The sequence below is a fragment of the Mesoplodon bidens genome (genome assembly GCF_964165515.1).
Source record: "Mesoplodon bidens genome assembly, chromosome: 9".
Lineage (NCBI taxonomy): Eukaryota > Metazoa > Chordata > Mammalia > Artiodactyla > Ziphiidae > Mesoplodon > Mesoplodon bidens.
The window spans coordinates 72296499-72318032 of record NC_138166.1 but is presented as its reverse complement, the minus strand read 5'-3'; positions in this window follow the sequence as shown (position 1 = coordinate 72318032).

Below are 21534 nucleotides of genomic sequence, written 5' to 3'. Positions count from 1 at the left end.
CATGTCTTGGCTATTGTAAATAGTGCTGCAATGAACATTGGGATGCATGTATCTTTTCTAATTATGGTTTTCTCCAGATATATGCCCAGAAGTGGGATTGCTAGATCATATGGTAGTTCTATTTTTAGTTTTTTAAGGAACCTCCATACTGTTCTCCATAGTGGCTGCACCAATTTACATTCCCACCAATAGTGTAGGAGGGTTTTCTTTTCTTCACACCCTCTCCAGCATTTGTTATTCGTAGACTTTTTAATGATGTCCATTCTGACCATTGTGAGGTGGTATCTCATTGTAGTTTTGATTTGGATTTCTCTAATAATTAGGAATGTGGAGCATCTTTTCCTGTGCCTGTGGGCCACCTGTATGTCTTCTTTGGAGAAATGTCTGTTTAGGTCTTCTGCCTATTTTTCAATTGGGTTGTTTGTTTTTTTTGTTGTTGAGTTGCATGAGCTATTTGTATATTTTGGAAATTAAGCTCTTGTTGGTTGCATTGTTTGCATATATTTTCTGCCATTTGATATGTTGTCTTTTCATTTTGTTTATGGTTTCCTTTAATGTGCAAAAGCTTGTAAGTTTGATTAGGTCCCATTTGTTTATTTTTGTTTTCATTTCTATTGCCTTCTTTTAGATTTTATATGTTTGCATTGTGTGTTTTTTCTAAACCTCATAAATCTAAATATGAATAAGAGTTATGTATCTGACACATGAAAAGCTGGTTATGATGTCAATAGTGTCAAAGAGAAAACTGTGACCCAGTAGTATGTGCTCAAACTAAAAAGTAAGATAGATAAAATCCTCTCTAACTAAGACAATCTTAAATCATGAATGATGTAGCTGTTATGAATTATTACGGATGGTCCCAGTAATTTAACCAAAAATAATCTTCTTACTATATTCCCAAAAGCCAAGTATTCTAATAATTTAAAGCTTTGAAATCTTTCCTGTAAAGGGGAACAAATTACCTTTTTAAAAGGCCAAATGTTTGGCTTCCCTGGTGGTGCAGTGGTTGAGAGTCCGCCTGCCGATGCAGGGCACACTGGTTCATGCCCCATTCCGGGAGGATCCCACATGCCATGGAGTGGCTGGGCCCATGAGCCATGACCGCTGAGGCTGCGCATCCAGAGCCTGTGCTCCGCAACGGTAGAGGCCACAGCAGTGAGAGGCCCGTGTACCGCAAAAAAAAAAAAAAAGGCCAAATGTTGAACCATAAGCTTCTTTTTCTATCCCTAAAATGATCCCTTGTTTAGTTTTAATTAGAAATATTTGTAGCAAAATTTGAAATCATTAATATGGAAGGAATGTTTTAAGGAATGAATTAAGCAGTAAGCCTGGCAAATCTTTATTTTATTCATTTGATATTTTTTCCCCTTCAGAGGGAGTAAGCCACTCCATGATGCATTTTCTAGAATGGCCCTGAAAAGTGAAATCCAAAGAAGTAAGAATTAAAATAAAGGGTCTAGTTCTTTACAAATCAACTTATGAATGGACGATCAAAACTTTCTTAGATCAACTCACGTAGTCAAAATGCAATAATCACACAACTGCCACTCCAGGACAGCAGCAGTCCTCTTTTTGTCTACAAAAGCATGGCGTTTTTGTTGTTTTTAGTATGAGCTTGGTTCATCTTACTTCTAGGGGGATGCATTTAATGGGTTTAGAAATTAGCTTCTGCTAATGAGACAAAAGAAAAAGTAGCCAGTGAGATAGCTGTGCTACAAAAGGATCAAGTGAGATTATGAGCATGACAAAGCTTTATGAACAGGCAAATACAATACCAATGCAGGATGTTGTTTTTATGAAAATTTGAAATCTAAAAGATGTTGAGGAGAGGTTGGAAGAGGAAACTAAATACATGCCACACAAGCTGGTAAATATGAATCATTTGAACTTGATCTCCCCGGTGAGGCTGTAAACTTCCTATGAGCTGAGAAACATCTCACACCCTCTGTAGTGCTTTAGAGTGGGCATGGCAGTGATAACCCTTGCAAGGCCTGGGGCCACTCAGAGCTCTTCAGAACATCGTACTTATGAGACCCTTGAAACAAGCTTAAAGAAACAAACTAATTGCCATTAAAATTTGTATTGATATTATGATTAGAATCCTGGTAATATCCCTTGGAAAGTGGAGAAACATTATGATGTAGGGAAACACATGCCTGCATTGTAGCAAACCAGTGTGATGGGCAAAAAGGAAGTGAATCTGGCTTTCACATCTTAAAGAAAACATGATTGTGGCCTTTCCTCAATGCTGCCTTTCCTCACTTGGACATTTTACCTTGGATCAGATTCACCTCCGTTGACATGGGAAGCACTCACTAAATTCTGGCTGAAGAGAATTGATCAAGCATACAAATACCCTTTATTCCTGACCAGGTGCTATTTTAATGTGTTTACATAAGAGTCAGACAATTTCCTTAAGGAAATCATGCACATTCTATACTAATACTGATTCTAGCCCAGGTGAAGCCTGGCGACGTGGCCCAGACTTGCAGAGGGAAAAGCCACAGCAGCAGTGGCCCTGTGTGAATGTAAGCAGATACCTGCTCCAGCGAGACACATGCCACTGCATCAACCACAGGAGCATCCAGTCAGGTGTGAGTTAGGGAAAGGTCTGTACCCAGGTTAGATGTCATTTCTATAGCTCTAACTATCCAGTATGCAATCTGCAAACACAGCTGAAGATTTGAAGAAAGAATTAGAAGCACATTCCACTGAAAGTGCAGGACCCACTGAGAGCCAAGTAAATGTCTTTAAAAGCTTTAAATGATTTGCCTTTTCCCCGCAAATCAAAAAAACCTATTCAGTTTTCAAGAAAATCATTCTCTTGTGAATTTCCGAATAGTTTCTCAATTTCACTCATTCTATTCATTAGTTCCAACTGTGTCTTAAGAAAACATAATCCACCAATTATAGCAAAAAATACATTATCCAAGTCGCTGAAAGTTTTTGTAATGATAGAAGGTTTTCTCTTCAGATTAAAAATAAGCAGAGAAATTTAAAAGGTCTTTTCCTCCATATTTTCCTTGAGACATTATATAGTACAGGCATGTATAGAAAAATGAAGAGGATTGGTTAATCAGTTTAAAACATCAAATGTGAATTGTTCTTCCTTTTTTTTAAGTCTTCAGTAATAAGAACAGACTAAAGATATGTATTGGCTTGCTCTGAGAGGCATTATCATTATAAGAGTGAAACAGTGTTAGATATTGCAAACGAGGATTTTATAAAATAGAACAGAAAAATTTGGTGCAAGTTTATTCAGTGTTGAGCTCCAATAATTTGACAGGCATTGTGAGGCATTTAAATGTGGTTCCTGCCCTTGTTTCCTTATTAACTGCTTTGGTTTTTTGTTAATAGATCTGATTAGCTCCTGCGGCTTTGAAAAAGAATTTAAAGCCCGGAACTTTCACAAATCCTAAGCAAGAAGCATATATTAGCTCTTCAAAGCATATTGATATATTTTTTAACTGTGGATTTTAGCTTTCATGTGATAAAACTTTTAGTGATTTCCTTACCATGTCTGGTTAAGGCTTAACTTCCTCATTTACATATTTGATGTCTCTCAGGAGACAGACAAGCTTCAAGTTAATTATCTATGTAGTTGTAAGAACTCTTGTTTCATGGTTAAGAACTCTTCAAAAGAAAACTAATAGTTATTAAATGTTACACTGAGTCACCAAAAGTAATCAGGATACACAATGAGAGGCACTAAACAGACACTTAAATCTAATAAAAACCTCATATTTTTGCAAGATAAATGAATATAAATCAATTAAATCTCTTACAGTAATTTTCAGGGAAAACAGCCACCAGAAACCAAACAGCTAAAAGCTCTGCTCTAGAGAGTGATTAGGCTCTGCTGGAAGCTTGTGGAAATCACTGTAACATTCTGGATGTATACCCATTGAACTCAGATTCGTAATAGAGCTGTAACTAAAGAAATGCCATAACAGAATAAAGTCCAGCGTCTTCTCCAGCTAACGTGTATTTGCATGCATGTGTATGTGTGTGTGCGCTCATATATACATACATGTACACACATACATATACACATATACTGTGTTATTCATAGATAAACATAGGCTTTATTTTATATAACAAAAAAAAAATCTGTGGAGAGAAATGATAAATAATCTCTGAATCTGAAAGTCTATTACGAGCAGTTTTATGGAATAACAAGAAAGAGAAGAAAGAAGGGCAAGCGTTAGACTAGAGTTGCAATTGGGAAATTGGAACCACAGCTATCAGGTGAGTTAATTAATCTGGGTATCATTCAGTAAATGAAAATGTGCCATCTATTTCACAAGGGCCCATTGTGTCTTGCATGTGAAACAAATTTACCCTGTTTGATTAAGGATTACTGATTGCCTCCAATTTATTATATGTATCCTATAATTAAGTCACAATGAATTCGAATGAAATGGGGATGGTCTCCTCCACAAAAAAGACAACAAGCTCATTCTAGGAAGACCTTGGGGGTCATTCAAGAAGCAATTAAATGTTCTCCAGGGTGCATTAAAAGGAAAAGAGCCTGGTGGGCTGAACGGCCTCTTCTTATGTTCCAGCCTTCTCAATATTCTCCTGCTTTTATGGAGACAAATGAAACCATGTCATAAAATAACTCAAGGCATTATCGGCCAGGGAAACAATGCTGTCTGCTCTTATACTAAGGAAAACGTCACCAAGACAATAATCTATGCTCGGCAGAAGGTAAAGAGGTGCATGAACAAAGTGATGTGCTATGTCAGAATCCATTTATAGGAGGGGTTCTAAACAAATCAATGTGCTTTGAAATATTGTATATGATCTTTGAGAATTACTCATTAATTTTGTTTCTGTGTGCAAGTAGGATAAAAGCGTATTGGCACGTGAACATAAATGAAATGGTCCAAGATCAGTATCTGTGTTGTATTTGCAGATATATTTTTCCATATTTTTATAAGTGCTGTTAAAAGTGAACACTATAAAAGAAAAGCTATATGGAACACTTGTTAAAAGTGGTGAGAAAGACTTTATTCAAGATTATTATATTTGGGGAGAAGATTGACATCTCAAAGGGGTAGAGAAAAGAATTTACAATTGCAATTTTTTTAAGTAAAACAAAAGAGCGGTCAGGGGCCATTATCAGAAGAAACACGGCAAAAGTTCAGGCAAGCTTTAGACTGTCTTGGTCAGTACAGTGTTCTGAAATTAGGGTGGCCTCACACAGAACTGAAAGCATCCCGGCTGAACAATCCCCTTTATAAATGCATCTCTTTGGGAAACACATGCCCTAAAATATGCCAGCCTGCAAAGACTTAATATGAAAATTTAGATGACTGGAGTAACGAAAATATAATAATTAGAAGATTAGTTTTTCACATTCAACAATAAATTTTGTTTACATATAACTCAAATTGTGAAAATCTTATCAACTAATATGTGACCCCAAAATTATAAAGACTTCACTGTTTTTAGCCGAGTCCCAGAATGAGCACATCTGTACATGTTATAACGGAAAAATAAATTGCAGATGGAATCTTAAGAACTCAGCCCAAATCTCAGCGACGTATGTCAGTTGTTCCATAGACTTGGGAAGATTGTTTATCCTCTCTGAGTTTTATTTTCCTCATCTTTAAACAAAGACAGAACTTGCCCTGCTTACCTCACTGTAGATGTAAAAATGCCCCCAAAACGTGTAAAATGTGTCATGAAAGGTGTCACCAGAGAGAAAAGCAGAGGTCAGGTCACAATGGACCTGAAAGCTAATTTTAGGAAATTTTCCCTGAAACCTAAAAGCAATAGGAAACTGTTGAAGGGTTTTTAAGCAAGAGGGTGGCATGATATGATTTTCATTTGCAAAAAAATCACACTATCGGCAGTGTGGACAATGGGTTCATCCAGAGCAATACCAGAGATGACAAAGCATGTAGGGCCTGGGGGTCAGATCCAAGTGTGGAAAGCACTGAAGCTGAGGCCTTTTGTAGCTTCTCTATAAGACAAAGACTACAGCATTCTAAGATGAGGCCATTTGCAAAGACCTGTGGAAGTATAGAACCCTAAAGCTAAAGCTTCAGTTAGCTCAGCAATAAATTGGCCTCTGAGGAGGGTGCTAGAATAACAATATGGATGTGATAATGGTAAACTGATGCAGAGCATTCACAGTGGGGATGAGGACCATCAAGAGGTGGGGGACAGAATCAGTGGGACATGATGCCTCACAATGTCAGGGGTAAGAGAGGAGTAGTCAAGGAAGATGCCTGGGTTTCTGGCTGAGTGGATTCAGACCTGTAGAAGGCAGGATTAGCCTCCGGCAGGAAGGAAACACCTCTTCTTTTACAACAGGAGGGAGGAAGGAAGCTTGAGCGTGGATGTATGGGTGAGGATTTTGTTGATGAATTGAAGGGTTCCCACATCCAATGGTGAATCTCTTATGAGGGGAATCACCATACAGGAGGGCACTATGTCAGAAAAGTGGGAGAAGGCAGAAATGTCAGTGCTGCAGAGACCAGGAAGGTGAGAGCTCAGGAAATTTTCCCAAAATTTCTCTGCTAAAAACCCTCTGGATGGACAAACAGTGGGCTAACCCCAAAGACATTCAGACAGACCATCTCCAGCGGAAGAGTCAGCAGATAGAGACATAAATTGGGTTCCTAGGAAAAGAGGGTAGCCGGGAATCAAGGAGAGATTGATGTGTTCACAGTTTTGCTTGGAGCAGCCCTGGTTGTCATCCATACACAGCTTTGTTAATTCTTTCTGTGGCTCAAATAATAAATAGAATGATTCTCTTTGATTTACATGTATTTTAAAAAAGTGAGGCTTTCATAGGTTAGAGCTAAAATAGATGATGAGAAATGTCCACTTATTTGACCCTGTTACACAGTCTTCAGCAGCATGCTCTCCCTGTCGGGAACCTCTTAGGTGAACTCATCCGTTCCAGTCACCCTGGTCTGTCCTCTGTTTCCAGGGCACATTATTAACTTTTGTACCTCTTCCTTTGTTCCTTGCCTAGAATATCCTTTATCTTCTCTCTCTTTATCCAAGCCCTACCTTCCATCAAGGTCAGGCTCCAGCGCCTAGGCATTCAAAAACCCTTCTCTGAGGACCAGCCCTGGGAGATTTTTCTAAACTCCTATAAATGTGATGATTTACACAGCTGCAATGATTTACACAAATAGATGCAATGATCTACAGAGATGCTCCCTTCCCTTGTTATTTTATCTTCAGTATATGTGCCTTCCTTTCCAGACAGTAAGCATCTCAAGGGCAGGAACCTTACTTAACCCATGGCTCCTGCCCCCTTACCTCACAGCACGATGCTCTCCCATTACAGGGTTGAGATAAGATAACTAAGTGGTAAGAAAATCCATGCATGTGAATTTTGTTAAGCACACCTTAACTAAAAGAGTGCCTCTGGAAGGAATTTCAGGTTTCATAACAAGCTGGTGAAATATTTATGAACAGAATGGACTTTCTACACCCCTTAACTAATACAAGTTAGTTATAGGACCAGCCCTGGCAGGAGGAAGATGATTAAAACTGTATATTTAAACATAAGAATAGTTTTAAGATATTAATTTTTTTAAGTCTTGTTCACAGTAAGCTTATTGAGAAAATACCCAGGTTAGTAACAAAGGATATTTTGAGTGATGCCATAAATATTTACTAGACTAATGAAATCTGAGGAACTGACCCCAATGACTGAATAAAAGTTGCTTTTCATTCGGAGATGTCCTTTGAGCAGCTGTCTCGCATCTGAGCACACATCTGTGCTTACAAAAGGAAAAAGAAAAAAATCAAAGAGCAGACAAGTAAAGAGGCCACCTGCCCGAGCCAGTCTGGACACAGCACTCAGTGCCAAGCAGCTGCTACAGAGCTTCTTCCTCACAGCTGGAAGATAAGGGGTGACTGCACAGCTGGCTTGGAAGGTCGCTGTGTCAGTACCCCTATTCCTCTTCTGGGCTCTGCTCCCTGGGTTCCGGCTCTATCACGAGTGGCAGGTGCATGAAAGAATCAAACTCCCCAGAAGACAAAGGTCAGATGAGCTGTGAAAGTTTTCCATGTATGTATATATTTTCTTTAGTGCGTAGGCTAATACTCCTGAGAAACACTCTGCCCAGACCTCACTTCCAAGGTGAGTTGTAGGATCCAGAAAATAAAATAAATAAATAAGAATCCAAGAAATTTCGTAGTGCATTAACATCTAAAATTGGGAAATAGGTTGTTTCCTCTGGGGCCATATCCTCTGAGTTTTTTGACACAAATTTCAGGCAATAAAAAATAAGTAGAGACAAATAGGACTCAATTTATAAATTAGGTTAATTTAAGAACCAAAAGAGACAACAAATGCACAGAAAATCAAAATGTAGGGCAAAAATATATGCTCAGAGTTTCTGTGAAGCCACAACTTGAATACTGCAACAGCTCTGAAATACTTGCTTGTTTTACTGTTTGAAAGGCACAAAATGAAAAGGGGCTGGGAAAGAATGGAAAGTGTTTGCAAACTATAATGCTCTTCACACAACAGGGAATCTACTTAAACTCGTGCTCCATAATGGGGTTCCTCTGACCCGAGCAAATACAAACATTTACCTTAAGAACTTCTCTCTGAGGCTACCTGTTTGATTGCACTAAAGACCGTCTTCTCTCTACTGGCTCCTGGCACAAAATCAGATCAAGAATTATGAACTCTTTTCACAATTGCTTTCTTGCCTATGTTAAGAAAGAGCAGATATTTTTAAAAATCGCCCTCACATTTCCATTTCTTAAAGTCTAAATTCAAGTTAAATAAGCAAAATTCGTTCACTCCGGGATGGGCTTTTTACCCAAGGACAGAACTTGGTTTACCTCATCATGGAGGTGCTCACTCTGAGGAAAGATTGTCGCGTCTGCTCAAGTTCAATAAAATAATGTTTTCACATGAAAAATTAGTGGAAATGTAAAGAGAATAAAAGAAATTGTAGGTGGAAATCTTTGTAACTTTGGAATGAGAAAGGACTTTTTAATCAAGATCCAAAAAGCTCAGCAAGGAGAAAACTAAACTAAAATTTGGGATTTCTTTTCATCAGTTACCATAGACTTATGATGGACAGACCAAGAAAGTTGAAGACCTTTTAAAAACAAAAATTAATTAGGGATGAATATCCCCACTCCAAAAGAAACTCCTACAAAAGCGCAAGGAAAGACAGGAAACCTGATAGAAAAAAATTGAGCAAAAGACAGGAAGAGGAATTCACAGATGGGAACATTAATAGCTAAGAAGTGTTTGTAAAGGCTCAACCTAATTACTAGAAAAAATGCAAATTAAAGTGCCACTTCAGATTTATTAGATGTGTAAAAATTAGAAAGTGGAGTAATACCAAGAGTTAGCCAAAATATGGAAATAAAACTAGTACAGTCATTCTGAAGAGCAATCTGGCAGTACTTAGTGAAAATCTGAGTGGTGTAACCAATAGCCCAGCAGTCCCTCTGTGGGATATATCCCTGGAGGATCTCTTACACAATTGCTTAAGGGGACATTTAGAAGAACATGTCACATTAGTGGTGGTGGAAGAGTTGGCATCAAATAAGATGTTCATGAGTAACAGAGTAGATAAGTAAAATATGGTGAATGCAAACTGGAAAAAAATTTGCCTTGCTTAGAAGCAATGAACTAGAAATGCAAAGAGCAAACATGGATAGATCTTAAAAATGCAGTGTTAAGAAAGAAAAAAGGAAACAATATAAGATCTAAAGTAACATAGTGTTTATGCAAGTTAAAAATGCATAAATACATAAAATACAGTGTATAAAAGAGAAAAAGTGATACCTATGGGGATGATCAAGTACCTTAAAATTATCAGAACTTAAAAATCATAATTATATTGAGGTTAAGTCCACCTTTAATCTGAAAACAACTTAGTAATATTTACAATGAATGACATCCTTACTTCATAGCTGAATGTAGAAAAGTAAGTTACATCGGTTCATAGAGCACATTCTACCTCAAGGAAGGAGCCTTCACTCTGCAGACCAGGATTTCCTGGGTCCCACTCTTCTTAATCATGCTGCAGGAAAACAAAGGCTAGACACGATCTGAATCAGGAACAGGATGCTAAGAGTTGGACTGAAGCTTCCACCCAACTTCCTCCCAAAATTTATCACTAAATTTTTTTGAATAAAATTAGTAAAACTTACTAAATACTCATCCTAAATAAATCTCTAATATGTCACATCACTTTATTAAAAATAAGTCTTACAGAAAAGCTCTTCACATTGATAGCTAATGCTATAACGAAATTTATTAAAATTTATTAAACTTGTATAAAAATAAGCCAAAATAATCTATATTGTAAACCAAGCAAGTAGAAAGAGGTTCTGCTCTTGAGAATTTCAATATGCAATAGGAAAATTAAATGCGTAAGAGCATAAGAAGGCACATAGAGAGAAAGCATTTAAATAAGTACAATATAATCCTGAAATGAAAATGATGTTGATTACAATGCAATGAAACTCCTTCTGTAAATCAATCAATTATGTAGAAGTAAAGCTGCTTTTATGATTCTGTCCCATACTTTATGTACTTTATGTAGTCTACAAAGATTACTTGAGTTTAAGAAAGAAGTCTGAAGCAGTGTTCAAGTTCATTCATACAAAGTGAGGTAAAAGTTGCTATACATTTGGAAAATAAGAGGTACAATAAAATTTAATAAGAAATTTCCCTTGAACATTGGTGCTTAAGTAAATTAAATTAAGATTTTAATTATAAGAGAAAGTAGAAGATGTCATTATAGATTCTGAAGAGGATTCAATATATTTTAAGGTTGATACCATTTCTTCCTGATATTGTCTAATTTCACTACAAAAGGTAAAACTTTCATTTTATTTAATGAAGATATTTCATTAGCTTTATTCTTATATTTGCGTGACTTGACTGGTATCATCTGGGATTCTCAATCAGCAAAAGGAAGAGAGAATAAAAGTAAGAGAGATGAGTTTTTTCCTGAGGCAATAACTTAAAAAATGTCCAAAGGAAAAAATGAAGAGATGGAAAGTGCTTAAGAAGTAATGGAGTGTAGAGTTTTAGCAACTTTCTGAGTTAAAGTTATTGGAGTTAAACACCTACTCACTGTGGTTAGAGCTTGGACAAATTATTTAACTCCAGTGTCTAGTCCTGCAGTGGATGTTTCTAGAAGATGGGACAGGAGTGGGAAGAGGTTTTCCTTTCTTCTTTGTCCTTTTCTATACTGTTATTTTTTATATATGTAGTGTTACTTGATAGTTATTTTGAGAATGGGGCCCATTTTATGTCAAAGACCTTTCTTTAAAATACATCTTTTACTTTAAACCAGAAGAAACAAAAAAGAATAGACAACCAGCAATTAGAATTAGAAAGTAATTAGAACTTAATGATATTATAAAATATTTGATGAGTAGGTAGAATTGACTTGAAGAGTGGTATTTGGGAAACTAAATTGTAATTAGTGTGGCTCTTGGTCACAGTTTTTGCCTAGGGGAGGAAAACATATGGTTGAGCAGTTTGTGCACTGCACAAAGACTCTCAGCCAAAGCAGTAGGGGAGCTGGATCTAGGCTAGATTGCTTTCCCTTTCCCTGATGGAGCTCCATTTTCTAATTCATGCAAAGGTATACAGAATGTAATATACATAATGCAATGTACAGTGAAGTGGTCCTATTTCCCACCTAAATTCCAGAAGAGAGTTTTTCAAATCCTCTCTTTTCCTAAAGAGCCAATAAATGCTTAGTCAGAAAAGATCTGCCCTTGCAAAAGAGAAGGCATTAAATCCGACTATGTGAACAGAGAAACTTGCTTCTTTCCTACTGTACTTCCTGGGGAAAAAATGACATGAGTTTGCCTGGGCTCACAGATGCCTCAGCGTATTACATCTATACCACCTTAGCCTCAGTTTAGCTGCTAACCTCAGGTCACTGAACTATACATATCTGGGAGTCTTATTCTGTGGGCAGGGACAGCTACCTCCTTTGCCTGATGGAAGATGACGCTTTGTTAAGGAGCTGCTATTCTAAAGATAAACCCTACTCCAGCTGCCAGGAGCTTCTCCCAAAATTTTATTAGTAACAATTTTGTTTCATGGGTGATTCAACTTGTCAAATGAATATATAACTTTGTTCTCTCAGTATTCTAAATATCTGTTGGAACTTGGTTCTAAGTAAATTCTGAATTCAGCCTCCTCTTGATCAGAACAATGACTCCAAGCTCAGCAGTATCCTTTTTGTATCTTTTTATTTTATTGAAGTATAGTTGATTTACAATATTGTGTTAATTTCTGTTGTACAGCAACTTGATTCAGTTGTAGATATATATTCTTTTTCATATTCTTTTCCGTTGTGGTTTATCACAGGATACTGAGTATAGTTTCCTCTGCTGTAAAGTAGGACTTTGTTGTTTATCCATCCTATATATACTAGTTTGCATCTGCTAACCCCAAACTCCCAGTCCTTCCTCCCAACCCCGTCCCCCTTGGCAACCAAGTCTGGTCTCTACATCTTTGAGTCTGTTTCTGTTTTGTAGGTAGATTCATTCGTGTCATATTTTAGATTCCACATATAAGTGATATCACATGGTATTTGTCTTTGTCTGACTTACTTCACTTAGTAAAATAATCTCTAGTTGCATCCATGTTGATGCAAATGGCATCATTTCATTCTTTTATATGGCTGAGTAATATTCCACTGTATATATATACCACATCTTCCGTATCCATTCATCTGTTGTTGGACATTCAGGTTGTTTCCATGTCTTGGCTATTATAAATAGTGCTGCTATGAGCATAGGGGTGCATGTATCTTTTTGAATTATAGTTTTGTCTGGGTATATGCCCAGGAGTGGGATTTCAGCAGCATCTTTTGACTCAGCTTGCAATAAATAATAAAGGTCCATTCTTTCTCATATAGATGTAGAATTGTGTATTTTTATGTTATTATACTTATATATCTCTACAAATGTGGAATACATGTAATTATTTTTAATAGAACATTTAATAAATCCAGATAGGCCATTCCCTCAGAGAGCATTAAATAATAAATTGGTACTTGATTTTTTTTCTCCTGAAAATGACATAATGAAAACCAGCAGTCCTGTCCTAGAATAAGTAAATGATGTAGCGGCAAATGAGCTCTTTTTCAGTAGCAGAACTGACAGAGACTGTATGTAGAATGCAACCAAGCAGAGAGCTGCAGAAATGAGAGACTAATAGAAACAAGGTTAGGTTGGGTCTCAGGTTCCAGTCATTATTGAATATTCTTCTATGAAAGTGTGAACTATCCTGTATTGTTCCCAGCTACCTAAACCAATGGATTTTCTCTTTCTTCATCTGGTTGAATTGGGTGTCTGTAAATTGCAATCAAAAGAGACCTAATTAACAAATACTACCTTAATCTAAGGAACCAGAGCCTACCCACCCCTTACAAAGTTGGTAGAAACCTGGTCACAGAAATACCCCCATCTACCATGGGGCACAGACTGAAGCAAGCACCCTCCCCAGCAAGGAGAGAAAGTTGGTGCAAAGAACCAACTTCCATGATCTGGATGGACCAATGTTGATTTTGTTGCATAGCTGTACATATATTTTGTCAAGATTTTTAGCTAATCAGCCTTTAATGGAAGCCAGTGAAGTTTTTATCCCTTGCTAAGCTAAATCTGTTCCTTCTCTGCCAAAGGAGAGCAAGGAACACACAGGTAGATCTCTGTAGGATAAAAGTGAAAGGTTTTCCTACAGGGGCTAAAATTACACAACAAGCCCCCTTTTCTGTATATGTACATCTTTTGCATGACTGTGGAGGGGAGGGGTGATGTTATTTATTTATTTACTATACCATCTTTATTGGAGTATAATTGCTTTACAATGGTGTGTTAGTTTCTGCTGTATAACAAAGTGAATCAGCTATACATATACATATATCCCCATATCTCCTCCCTCTTGCATCTCTCTCCCACCCTCCCTATCACACCCCTCTAGGTGGACACAAAGCACTGAGCTGATTTCTCTGCACTATGTGGCTGCTTCCCACTAGGTATCTATTTTACATTTGGTTGTGTATATATGTCCGTGCCACTCTCTCACTTCATCTAACCTTCCCCTTCCCCTTGTCCTCAACTCCATTCTGTGTCTTTATTCCTGTCCTACCCCTAGGTTCTTCAGAAGCATTTTTTTTTAGATTCCATATCTGTGTGTTAGCATACAATATTTGTTTTTCTCTTTCTGACTTACTTCACTCTGTATGACAGATTCTAGGTCCATCCACCTCACTACAAATAACTCAATTTCATTTCTTTTTATGGCTGAGTAATATTCCATTGTATATATGTGGCACATCTTCTTTATCCATTCATCTGTAGACGGACAATTTGCTGGCTTCCATATCCTGGCTATTGTAAATAGAGCTGCAATGAACATTGTGGTACATGACTCTTCTTGAATTATGGTTTTCTCAGGGTATATGCCCAGTAGTAGGATTGCTGGGTCATGTGGTAGTTCTATTTGTAGTTTTTTAAGGAACCTCCATACTGTTCTCCATAGTGGCTGTATCAGTTTACATTCCCACCAACAGTGCAAGAGTGTTCCCTTTTCTCCACACCCTCTCCAGCATTTATTGTTTCTAGATTTTTTGATGATGGCCATTCTGACTGGTGTGAGATGATACCTCACTGTAGTATTGATTTGCATTTCTCTAATGATTAGTGATGTTGATCATCCTTTCATGTGTTTGTTGGCAATCTGTATATCTTCTTCGGAGAAATGTCTATTTAGGTCTTCTGCCCATTTTGGATTGGGTTGCTTGTTTTTTTGATATTGAGCTGCATGAGCTGCCTGTATATTTTGGAAATTAAATCTTCATCAGTTGTTTCATTTGCAAATATTTTCTCCCATTCTGAAAGTCCTCTTTTCGTCTTGTTTATGGTTTCCTTTGCTGTGTAAAAGCATTTAAGTTTCATTAGGTCCCATTTGTTTATTTTTGTTTTTATTTCCATTTCTCTAGGAGGTGGGTCCAAAAGGATCTTGCTGTGGTTTATGTCATAGAGTGTTCTGCCTATGTTTTCCTCTGAGAGTTTTAGAGTGTCTGGCCTTACATTTAGGTCTTTAATCCATTTTGAGTTTATTTTTGTGTATGGTGTTAGGGAGTGATCTAATCTCATACTTTTACATGTACCTGTCCAGTTTTCCCAGCACCACTTATTGAAGAGGCTGTCTTTTCTCCATTGTATATTCTTGCCTCCTTTATCAAAGATAAGGTGACCAAGATAAGGTGTGTGGGTTTATCTCTGGGATTTCTATCCTGTTCCATTGATCTATATTTCTGTTTTTGTGCCAGTACCATACTCTCTTGATTACTGTAGCTTTGGAGTATAGTCGAAGTCCAGGAGCCTGAATCCTCCAGCTCCGTTTTGCTTTCTCAAGATGGCTTTGGCTATTCAGGGTCTTTTGTGTTTCCATACAAATTGTGAAATTTTTTGCTCTAGTTCTGTGAAAAATGCCATTGGTAGTTTCATAGGGATTGCACTGAAGCAGTAGATTGCTTTGGGTAGTAGAGTCATTTTCACAATGATGATTGTTCCAATCCAAGAACATAGTATATCTCTCCATCTGTTTGTATCATGTTTAATTTCTTTCATCAGTGTCTTATAGTTTTCTGCATACAGGTCTTTTGTCTCCTTAGGTAGTTTTATTCTTAGGCATTTCATTCTTTTTGTTGCAGTGGTAAATGGTAGTGTTTCCTTAATTTCTCTTTCAGATTTTTCATCCTTTGTGTATAGGAATGCAAGAGATTTCTGTGCATTAATTTTGTATCCTGCTACTTTACCAAATTCATTGCTTAGCACTAGTAGTTTTCTGGTAACATCTTTAGGATTCTCTGTATATAGTATCATGTCATCTGCAGACAGTGACAGTTTTACTTCTTGTTTTCTGATTTGGATTCATTTTATTTCTTTTTCTTCTCTGATTTCTGTGGCTAAAACTTCTAAAACTATGTTGAATAATAGTGGTGAGTGTGGGCAACCTTGTCTTGTTCCTGATCTTAGTGGAAATAGTTTCAGTTTTTCACCATTGAGGATGATGTTGGCTGTGGGTTTGTCATATATGGCCTTTATCATGTTGAGGTAAGTTCCCTCTATACCTACTTTCTGGAGAGTTATTATCAACAATGGGTGCTGAATTTTGTCAAAAGCTTTTTCTGCATCTATTGAGATGACAGCATGGTTTTTCTCCTTCAGTTTTTTAATATGGTGTATCACATTGATTGATTTGTGCATATTGAAGGATCCTTGCATTCCTGGGATAAACCCCAGTTGATCATGGTGTATGATCCTTTTAAAGTGCTGTTAGATTCTGTTTACTAGTATTTTGTTGAGGATTTTTCCATCTATGTTCATCAGTGATATTGGTCTGTAGTTTTCTTTTTTTGTGACAACTTTGTCTGGTTTTGGTATCAGGGTGATGGTGGCCTCATAGAATGCATTTGGGAGTGTTCTTCCCTCTGCTATATTTTTGAAGAGTTTGAGAAGGATAGGCGTTATCTCTTCTCTAATATTTGATAGAATTCGCCTGTGAATCCATCTGTTCCTGGGCTTTAATTTGTTGGAAGGGTTTTAATTACAGTTTCAATTTCAGTGCTTGTGATTGGTCTGTTTATATTTTCTATTTCTTCCTTGTTCAGTCTTGGGAGGTTGTGCTTTTCTCAGAATTTGTCCATTTCTTCCAGGTTGTCAATTGTATTGGCCTATGGTTGCTTGTAGTAATCTCTAATGATCCCTTGTATTTCTGCAATGTCAGTTGTTACTTCTACTTTTTCATTCCTAATTCTGTTGATTTGAGTCTTCTCCCTTTTTTTCTTGGTGAGTCTGGTTAATGGTTTATCAATTTTGTTTATCTTCTCAAAAAACCAGCTTTTAGTGCTATTGATCTTTGTTATTGTTTTCTTCATTTCTTTTTCATTTATTTCTGATCTGATCTTTATGCTTTCTTTCCTTCTGCTAACTTTGGGGTTTTTTTGTTCTTTCTCTAATTGCTGTAGATGTAAGGTTAGGTTGTTTATTTGAGATGTTTCTTGTTTCTTCAGGTAGGATTGTATTGCTATAAACTTCCCTCTTAGAACCACTTTTGCTGCATCCCATAGGTTTTGGGTGGTCCTGTTTTCATTGTCATTTGTTTCTAGGTATTTTTTGATTTCCTCTTTGATTTCTTCAGTGATCTCTTGGTTATTTAGTAGTGTATTGTTTAGCTTCCATGTCTTTGTATTTTTCACAGGTTTTTTCCTGTAATTGATATCTAGTCTCATAGTGTTGTGATCAGAAAAGATACTTGATACAATTTCAATTTTCTTAAATTTACCTAGGCTTGATTTGTGACCCAAGAAATGATCTATCCTGGAGAATGTTCCATGAGCACTTGAGAAGAAAGTGTATTCTGTTGATTTTGGATGGAATGTCCTGTAAATATCAATTAAGTCCATCTTGTTTAATGTGTCATTTAAAGCTTGTGTTTCCTTATTTATTTTCATTTTGGATGATCTTTCCATTGGTGAAAGTAGGGTGTTTAAGTCCCCTACTATGGTTGTGTTACTGTTGATTTCCCCTTTTATGGCTTTAAGCACTTGCCTTATGTATTGATGCGCTCCTATGTTGAGTGCATAAATATTTACAATTGTTATATCTTCTTCCTGGATTGATCCCTTGATCATTATGTAGTGTCCTTCTTTGTCTCTTGTAATATTCTTTGTTTTAAAGTCTACTTTGTCTGGTATGAGAATTGCTACTCCAGCTTTCTTTTGATTTCCATTTGCATGGAATATCTTTTTCCATCCCCTCACTTTCAGTCTGTATGTGTTCCTAGGTCTGAAATGGGTCTCTTGTAGACAGCATACATATGGGTCTTGTGTTTGTATCCATTCAGCCAGTCTATGTCTTTTGGTTGGACCATTTTATCCATTTACATTTAAGGTAATTATCAATATGTAGGTTCCTATTACCGTTTTCTTAATTGTTTTGGGTTTGTTATTGTAGGTCTTTTCCCTCTCCATTGTTTCCTGCCTAGAGAAGTTCCTTTAGCATTTGTTGTAAAGCTGGTTTGGTGGTGCTGAATTCTCATAGCTTTTGCTTGTCTGTAAATGTTTTAATTTCTATGTCTAATCTGAATGAAGCCTTGCTGGGTAGAGTAATCTTGGTTGTAGGTTTTTCTCTTTCATCACTTTAAGTATGTCCTGCCACTCCCTTCTGGCTTGCACAATTTCTGCTGAAAGATCAGCTTTTAACCTTATGGGGATTCCCTTGTATGTTATTTGTTGCTTTTCCCTTGCTGCTTTTAATATTTTTTTCTTTGTATTTAATTTTTGATAGTTTGATTATTATGTGTCTTGGATTGTTTATCATTGGATTTATCCTATATGGGACTCTCTGCTCTTCCTGGACTTCATTGACTATTTCCTTTCCCATATTAGGGAAGTTTTCAACTATCATCTCTTCAAATATTTTCTCAGTCCCTTTCTTTTTCTCTTCTTCTGCTGGGACCCCTACAATTCGAATGTTGGTGCTATTAATGTTCTCTCAGAGGACTCTGAGACTGTCCTCAATTCTTTTCATTCATTTTTCTTTATTCTGCTCTGTGGTAGTTATTTCCACTCTTTTTTTTTTTTTTTTTTCGCGGTATGCGGGCCTCTCACTGCTGTGGCCTCTCCCGCTGCGGAGTACAGGCTCTGGATGCGCAGGCTCAGCAGCCATGGCTCACGGGCCCAGCTGCTCCGCGGCATGTGGGATCTTCCTGGATCGGGGCATGAATCCATGTCCCCCGCAACAGCAGGCAGACTCCCAACCACTGCGCCACCAGGGAAGCCCTATTTCCACTCTTTTATCTTCCTGGCCCCTTATCCATTTTTCTCCCTCAGTTATTCTGCTATTGATTCCTTGCAGAGAATTTTTAATTTCATTTATTGTGTTTTTCATCATTATTTGTTTGCTCTTTAGTTGCTCTAGGTCCTTGTTAAACGTTTTCTTCTATTTTCTCCATTGTATTTCCATGATTTTTGATCATCTTTACTATCATTACTCTGAATTCTTTTTCAGGTAGACTGCCTATTTCCTCTTCATTTGTTTGGTCTGGTGGGTTTTTACCTTGCTCCTTCATCTGCTGTGTATTTCTCTGTCTTTTCATTTTTCTTAACTTACTGTGTTTGGGGTCTCCTTTTTGCAGGCTGCAGATTCATAGTTCCCGTTGTTTTTGGTGTCTACCCACAGTGGATAAGGTTGGTTCTGTGGGTTGTGTAGGCTTCCTGGTGCAGGGGACTGGTGCCTGTGCTCGGTGGATGAGGCTGGATCTTGTCTTTCTGGTGAGCAGAACCACATCCAGTGGTGTGTTTGGGGGTGTCTGTGAAGTTATTATGATTTTAAGCAGCCTCTCTGCTAATGGGTGGCATTGTGTTCCTATCTTGCTAGTTGTTTGGCATAGGGTGTCCAGCACTGTAGCTTGCTGGTTGTTGAGTGGAGCTTGGTCTTTGCGTTGAGATGAAGATCTCTGAGACAGTTTTCTCCATTTGACATTATGTGGGGCAGGGAGGCCTCTGGTGGACCCATGTCCTGATCTCAGCTCTCACACCTCAGAGGCTCAGGCCTGACACCCAGCCAGAGCACCAAGACCCTGTCAGCCACACGGCCACAATAGCTCTGTCAATATGTCTTCATCAACCAAATGAGCAAACCCAATGTGGGACCCAGGACCACTCACTTGGTGGAAGGAATCCCAGGTTCAGGGAGGGGACAGGCAGAGTACAGATAATATCTGGATATTGCTTGACACTTTACAGACTGTTCTCAATGGATTTCCCTTCTTTGCTGAGCTTTAAAGCTTCCAAGATCTTGGCAGCTGGGAAGTGAAAGGCAGAGGTAGGGAGCACAGGGCAGGAGCAGCTCCTGGGCATGTGCCCACTAAAGTGGCTGCCTGAGGGACCCCGGGGTGATATTATTAAATGTTTCTCCTGTGGAGGCTGCAAGCCAAGGGCCTGCTTCTATTGGTAGATGAAGTCTCTCCTGAGGCCCATCTATCAATCACTCACAAAAGAGTGATTTCTTGTCCTTAGATAAGAGATGTGAAAGAAAGAAAGAAACAACTATATTTCTTCCTCTAGATCTTCCTATTGACTTTGAGACTTCCAGATGCTTTTGAAGGTGCTTACAAGGGGCAGTGATCAGACATGGCCTCTGTCCTATAAGGACAGGGAAGTGGGAACCCAGAAAAGGGCTATGGTATCCTGGTAATAAAATGTTACAAGCTGAAATTAAGTTCTACCCCATAAGCCAAATAGTCTAGTTTATCTATCAATACTTCTCCTAATTTATTTCCATTTTGTTTTCCTTTAATCAGTTCCTGTCTGAATGTCTGACTTTAGCTGCACTGCAGGTTACAAAGGTAAAGACTATGATCAGAGTGGAATAGCCAGAAAAGAACTACACCTACATCTTAGAACAAAATTAGGATCAGGGTGAGAGTTACAAATATGGTAGGGATAAATAGGGTAAAACCACCCAAAAAAAGACCATAAAATCTACCTGCTCCTATTCAACAACTGATTCAGTTTCCTTATACCAACCCTGAAAAATTTTCTTCTTCTTTTACATAGAAGGAAAAAATACCTATTACTTCTAGAGCCACAATACCATGTGAGTTTACAATTATAGAAAGTTTCTTAAATAGAAACACCAGGGTGCTGTAATTCAATATACTTCCAGTTTATTTGGACATATACAGTAACATGGAAGAAACAACTCCAGTACTATTTGTTAGTCTATAAAGAACTAAGGAAAATAATGGCTAAAATTTTGTTTAAAACAAGGTAATTATTTTAAATATTGTAAAATAACAAATAAAAAGCTTTTTAATGAGTTCATCATGTTTGGGGTATGTTAAATGATGTTTTTCAATTATTTGATTAGAATAAAAAATCAAGTTTCGGTGCAGTTATTCCATTATTATAAATGAGAGGTAGAGTTACCACTGGCTTTGGCCAAGTTTTCGTAAAAAAATAATCTTCTAATACACTATAAATTACTATAAACTCCTCTATAATTAATACTTGAGGATTCAGGAGAAGATGGCAGAAGAGTAGGATGCGGAGATCACCTTCCTCCCCACAGATACATCAGAAATACATCTACACGTGGAACAACTCCTACAGAACACCTACTGAACGCTGGGAGAAGACCTCAGACCTCCCAAAAGGAGAGGGGATTAAGAGCTCTGCTTAAAGGAGCTCCAGAGACGGACGCAAGCCGCGGCTATCAGCGTGGACCCCAGAGACGGACATGAGACGCTAAGGCCGCTGCTGCAGCCACCAAGAAGCCTGTGTGTGCAAGCACAGGTCACTATCCCCACCTCCCCTCCCGGGAGCCTGTGCAACCCGCCACTGCCAGGGTCCCGTGATCCAGGGACAACTTCCCCAGGAGAACGCACGGCGCGCCTCAGGCTGCTGCAACGTCACGCTGGCCTCTGCAGCCGCAGACTCGCCCCGCATCCGTACACCTCCTTCCCCCCGGCCTGAGTGAGCCAGA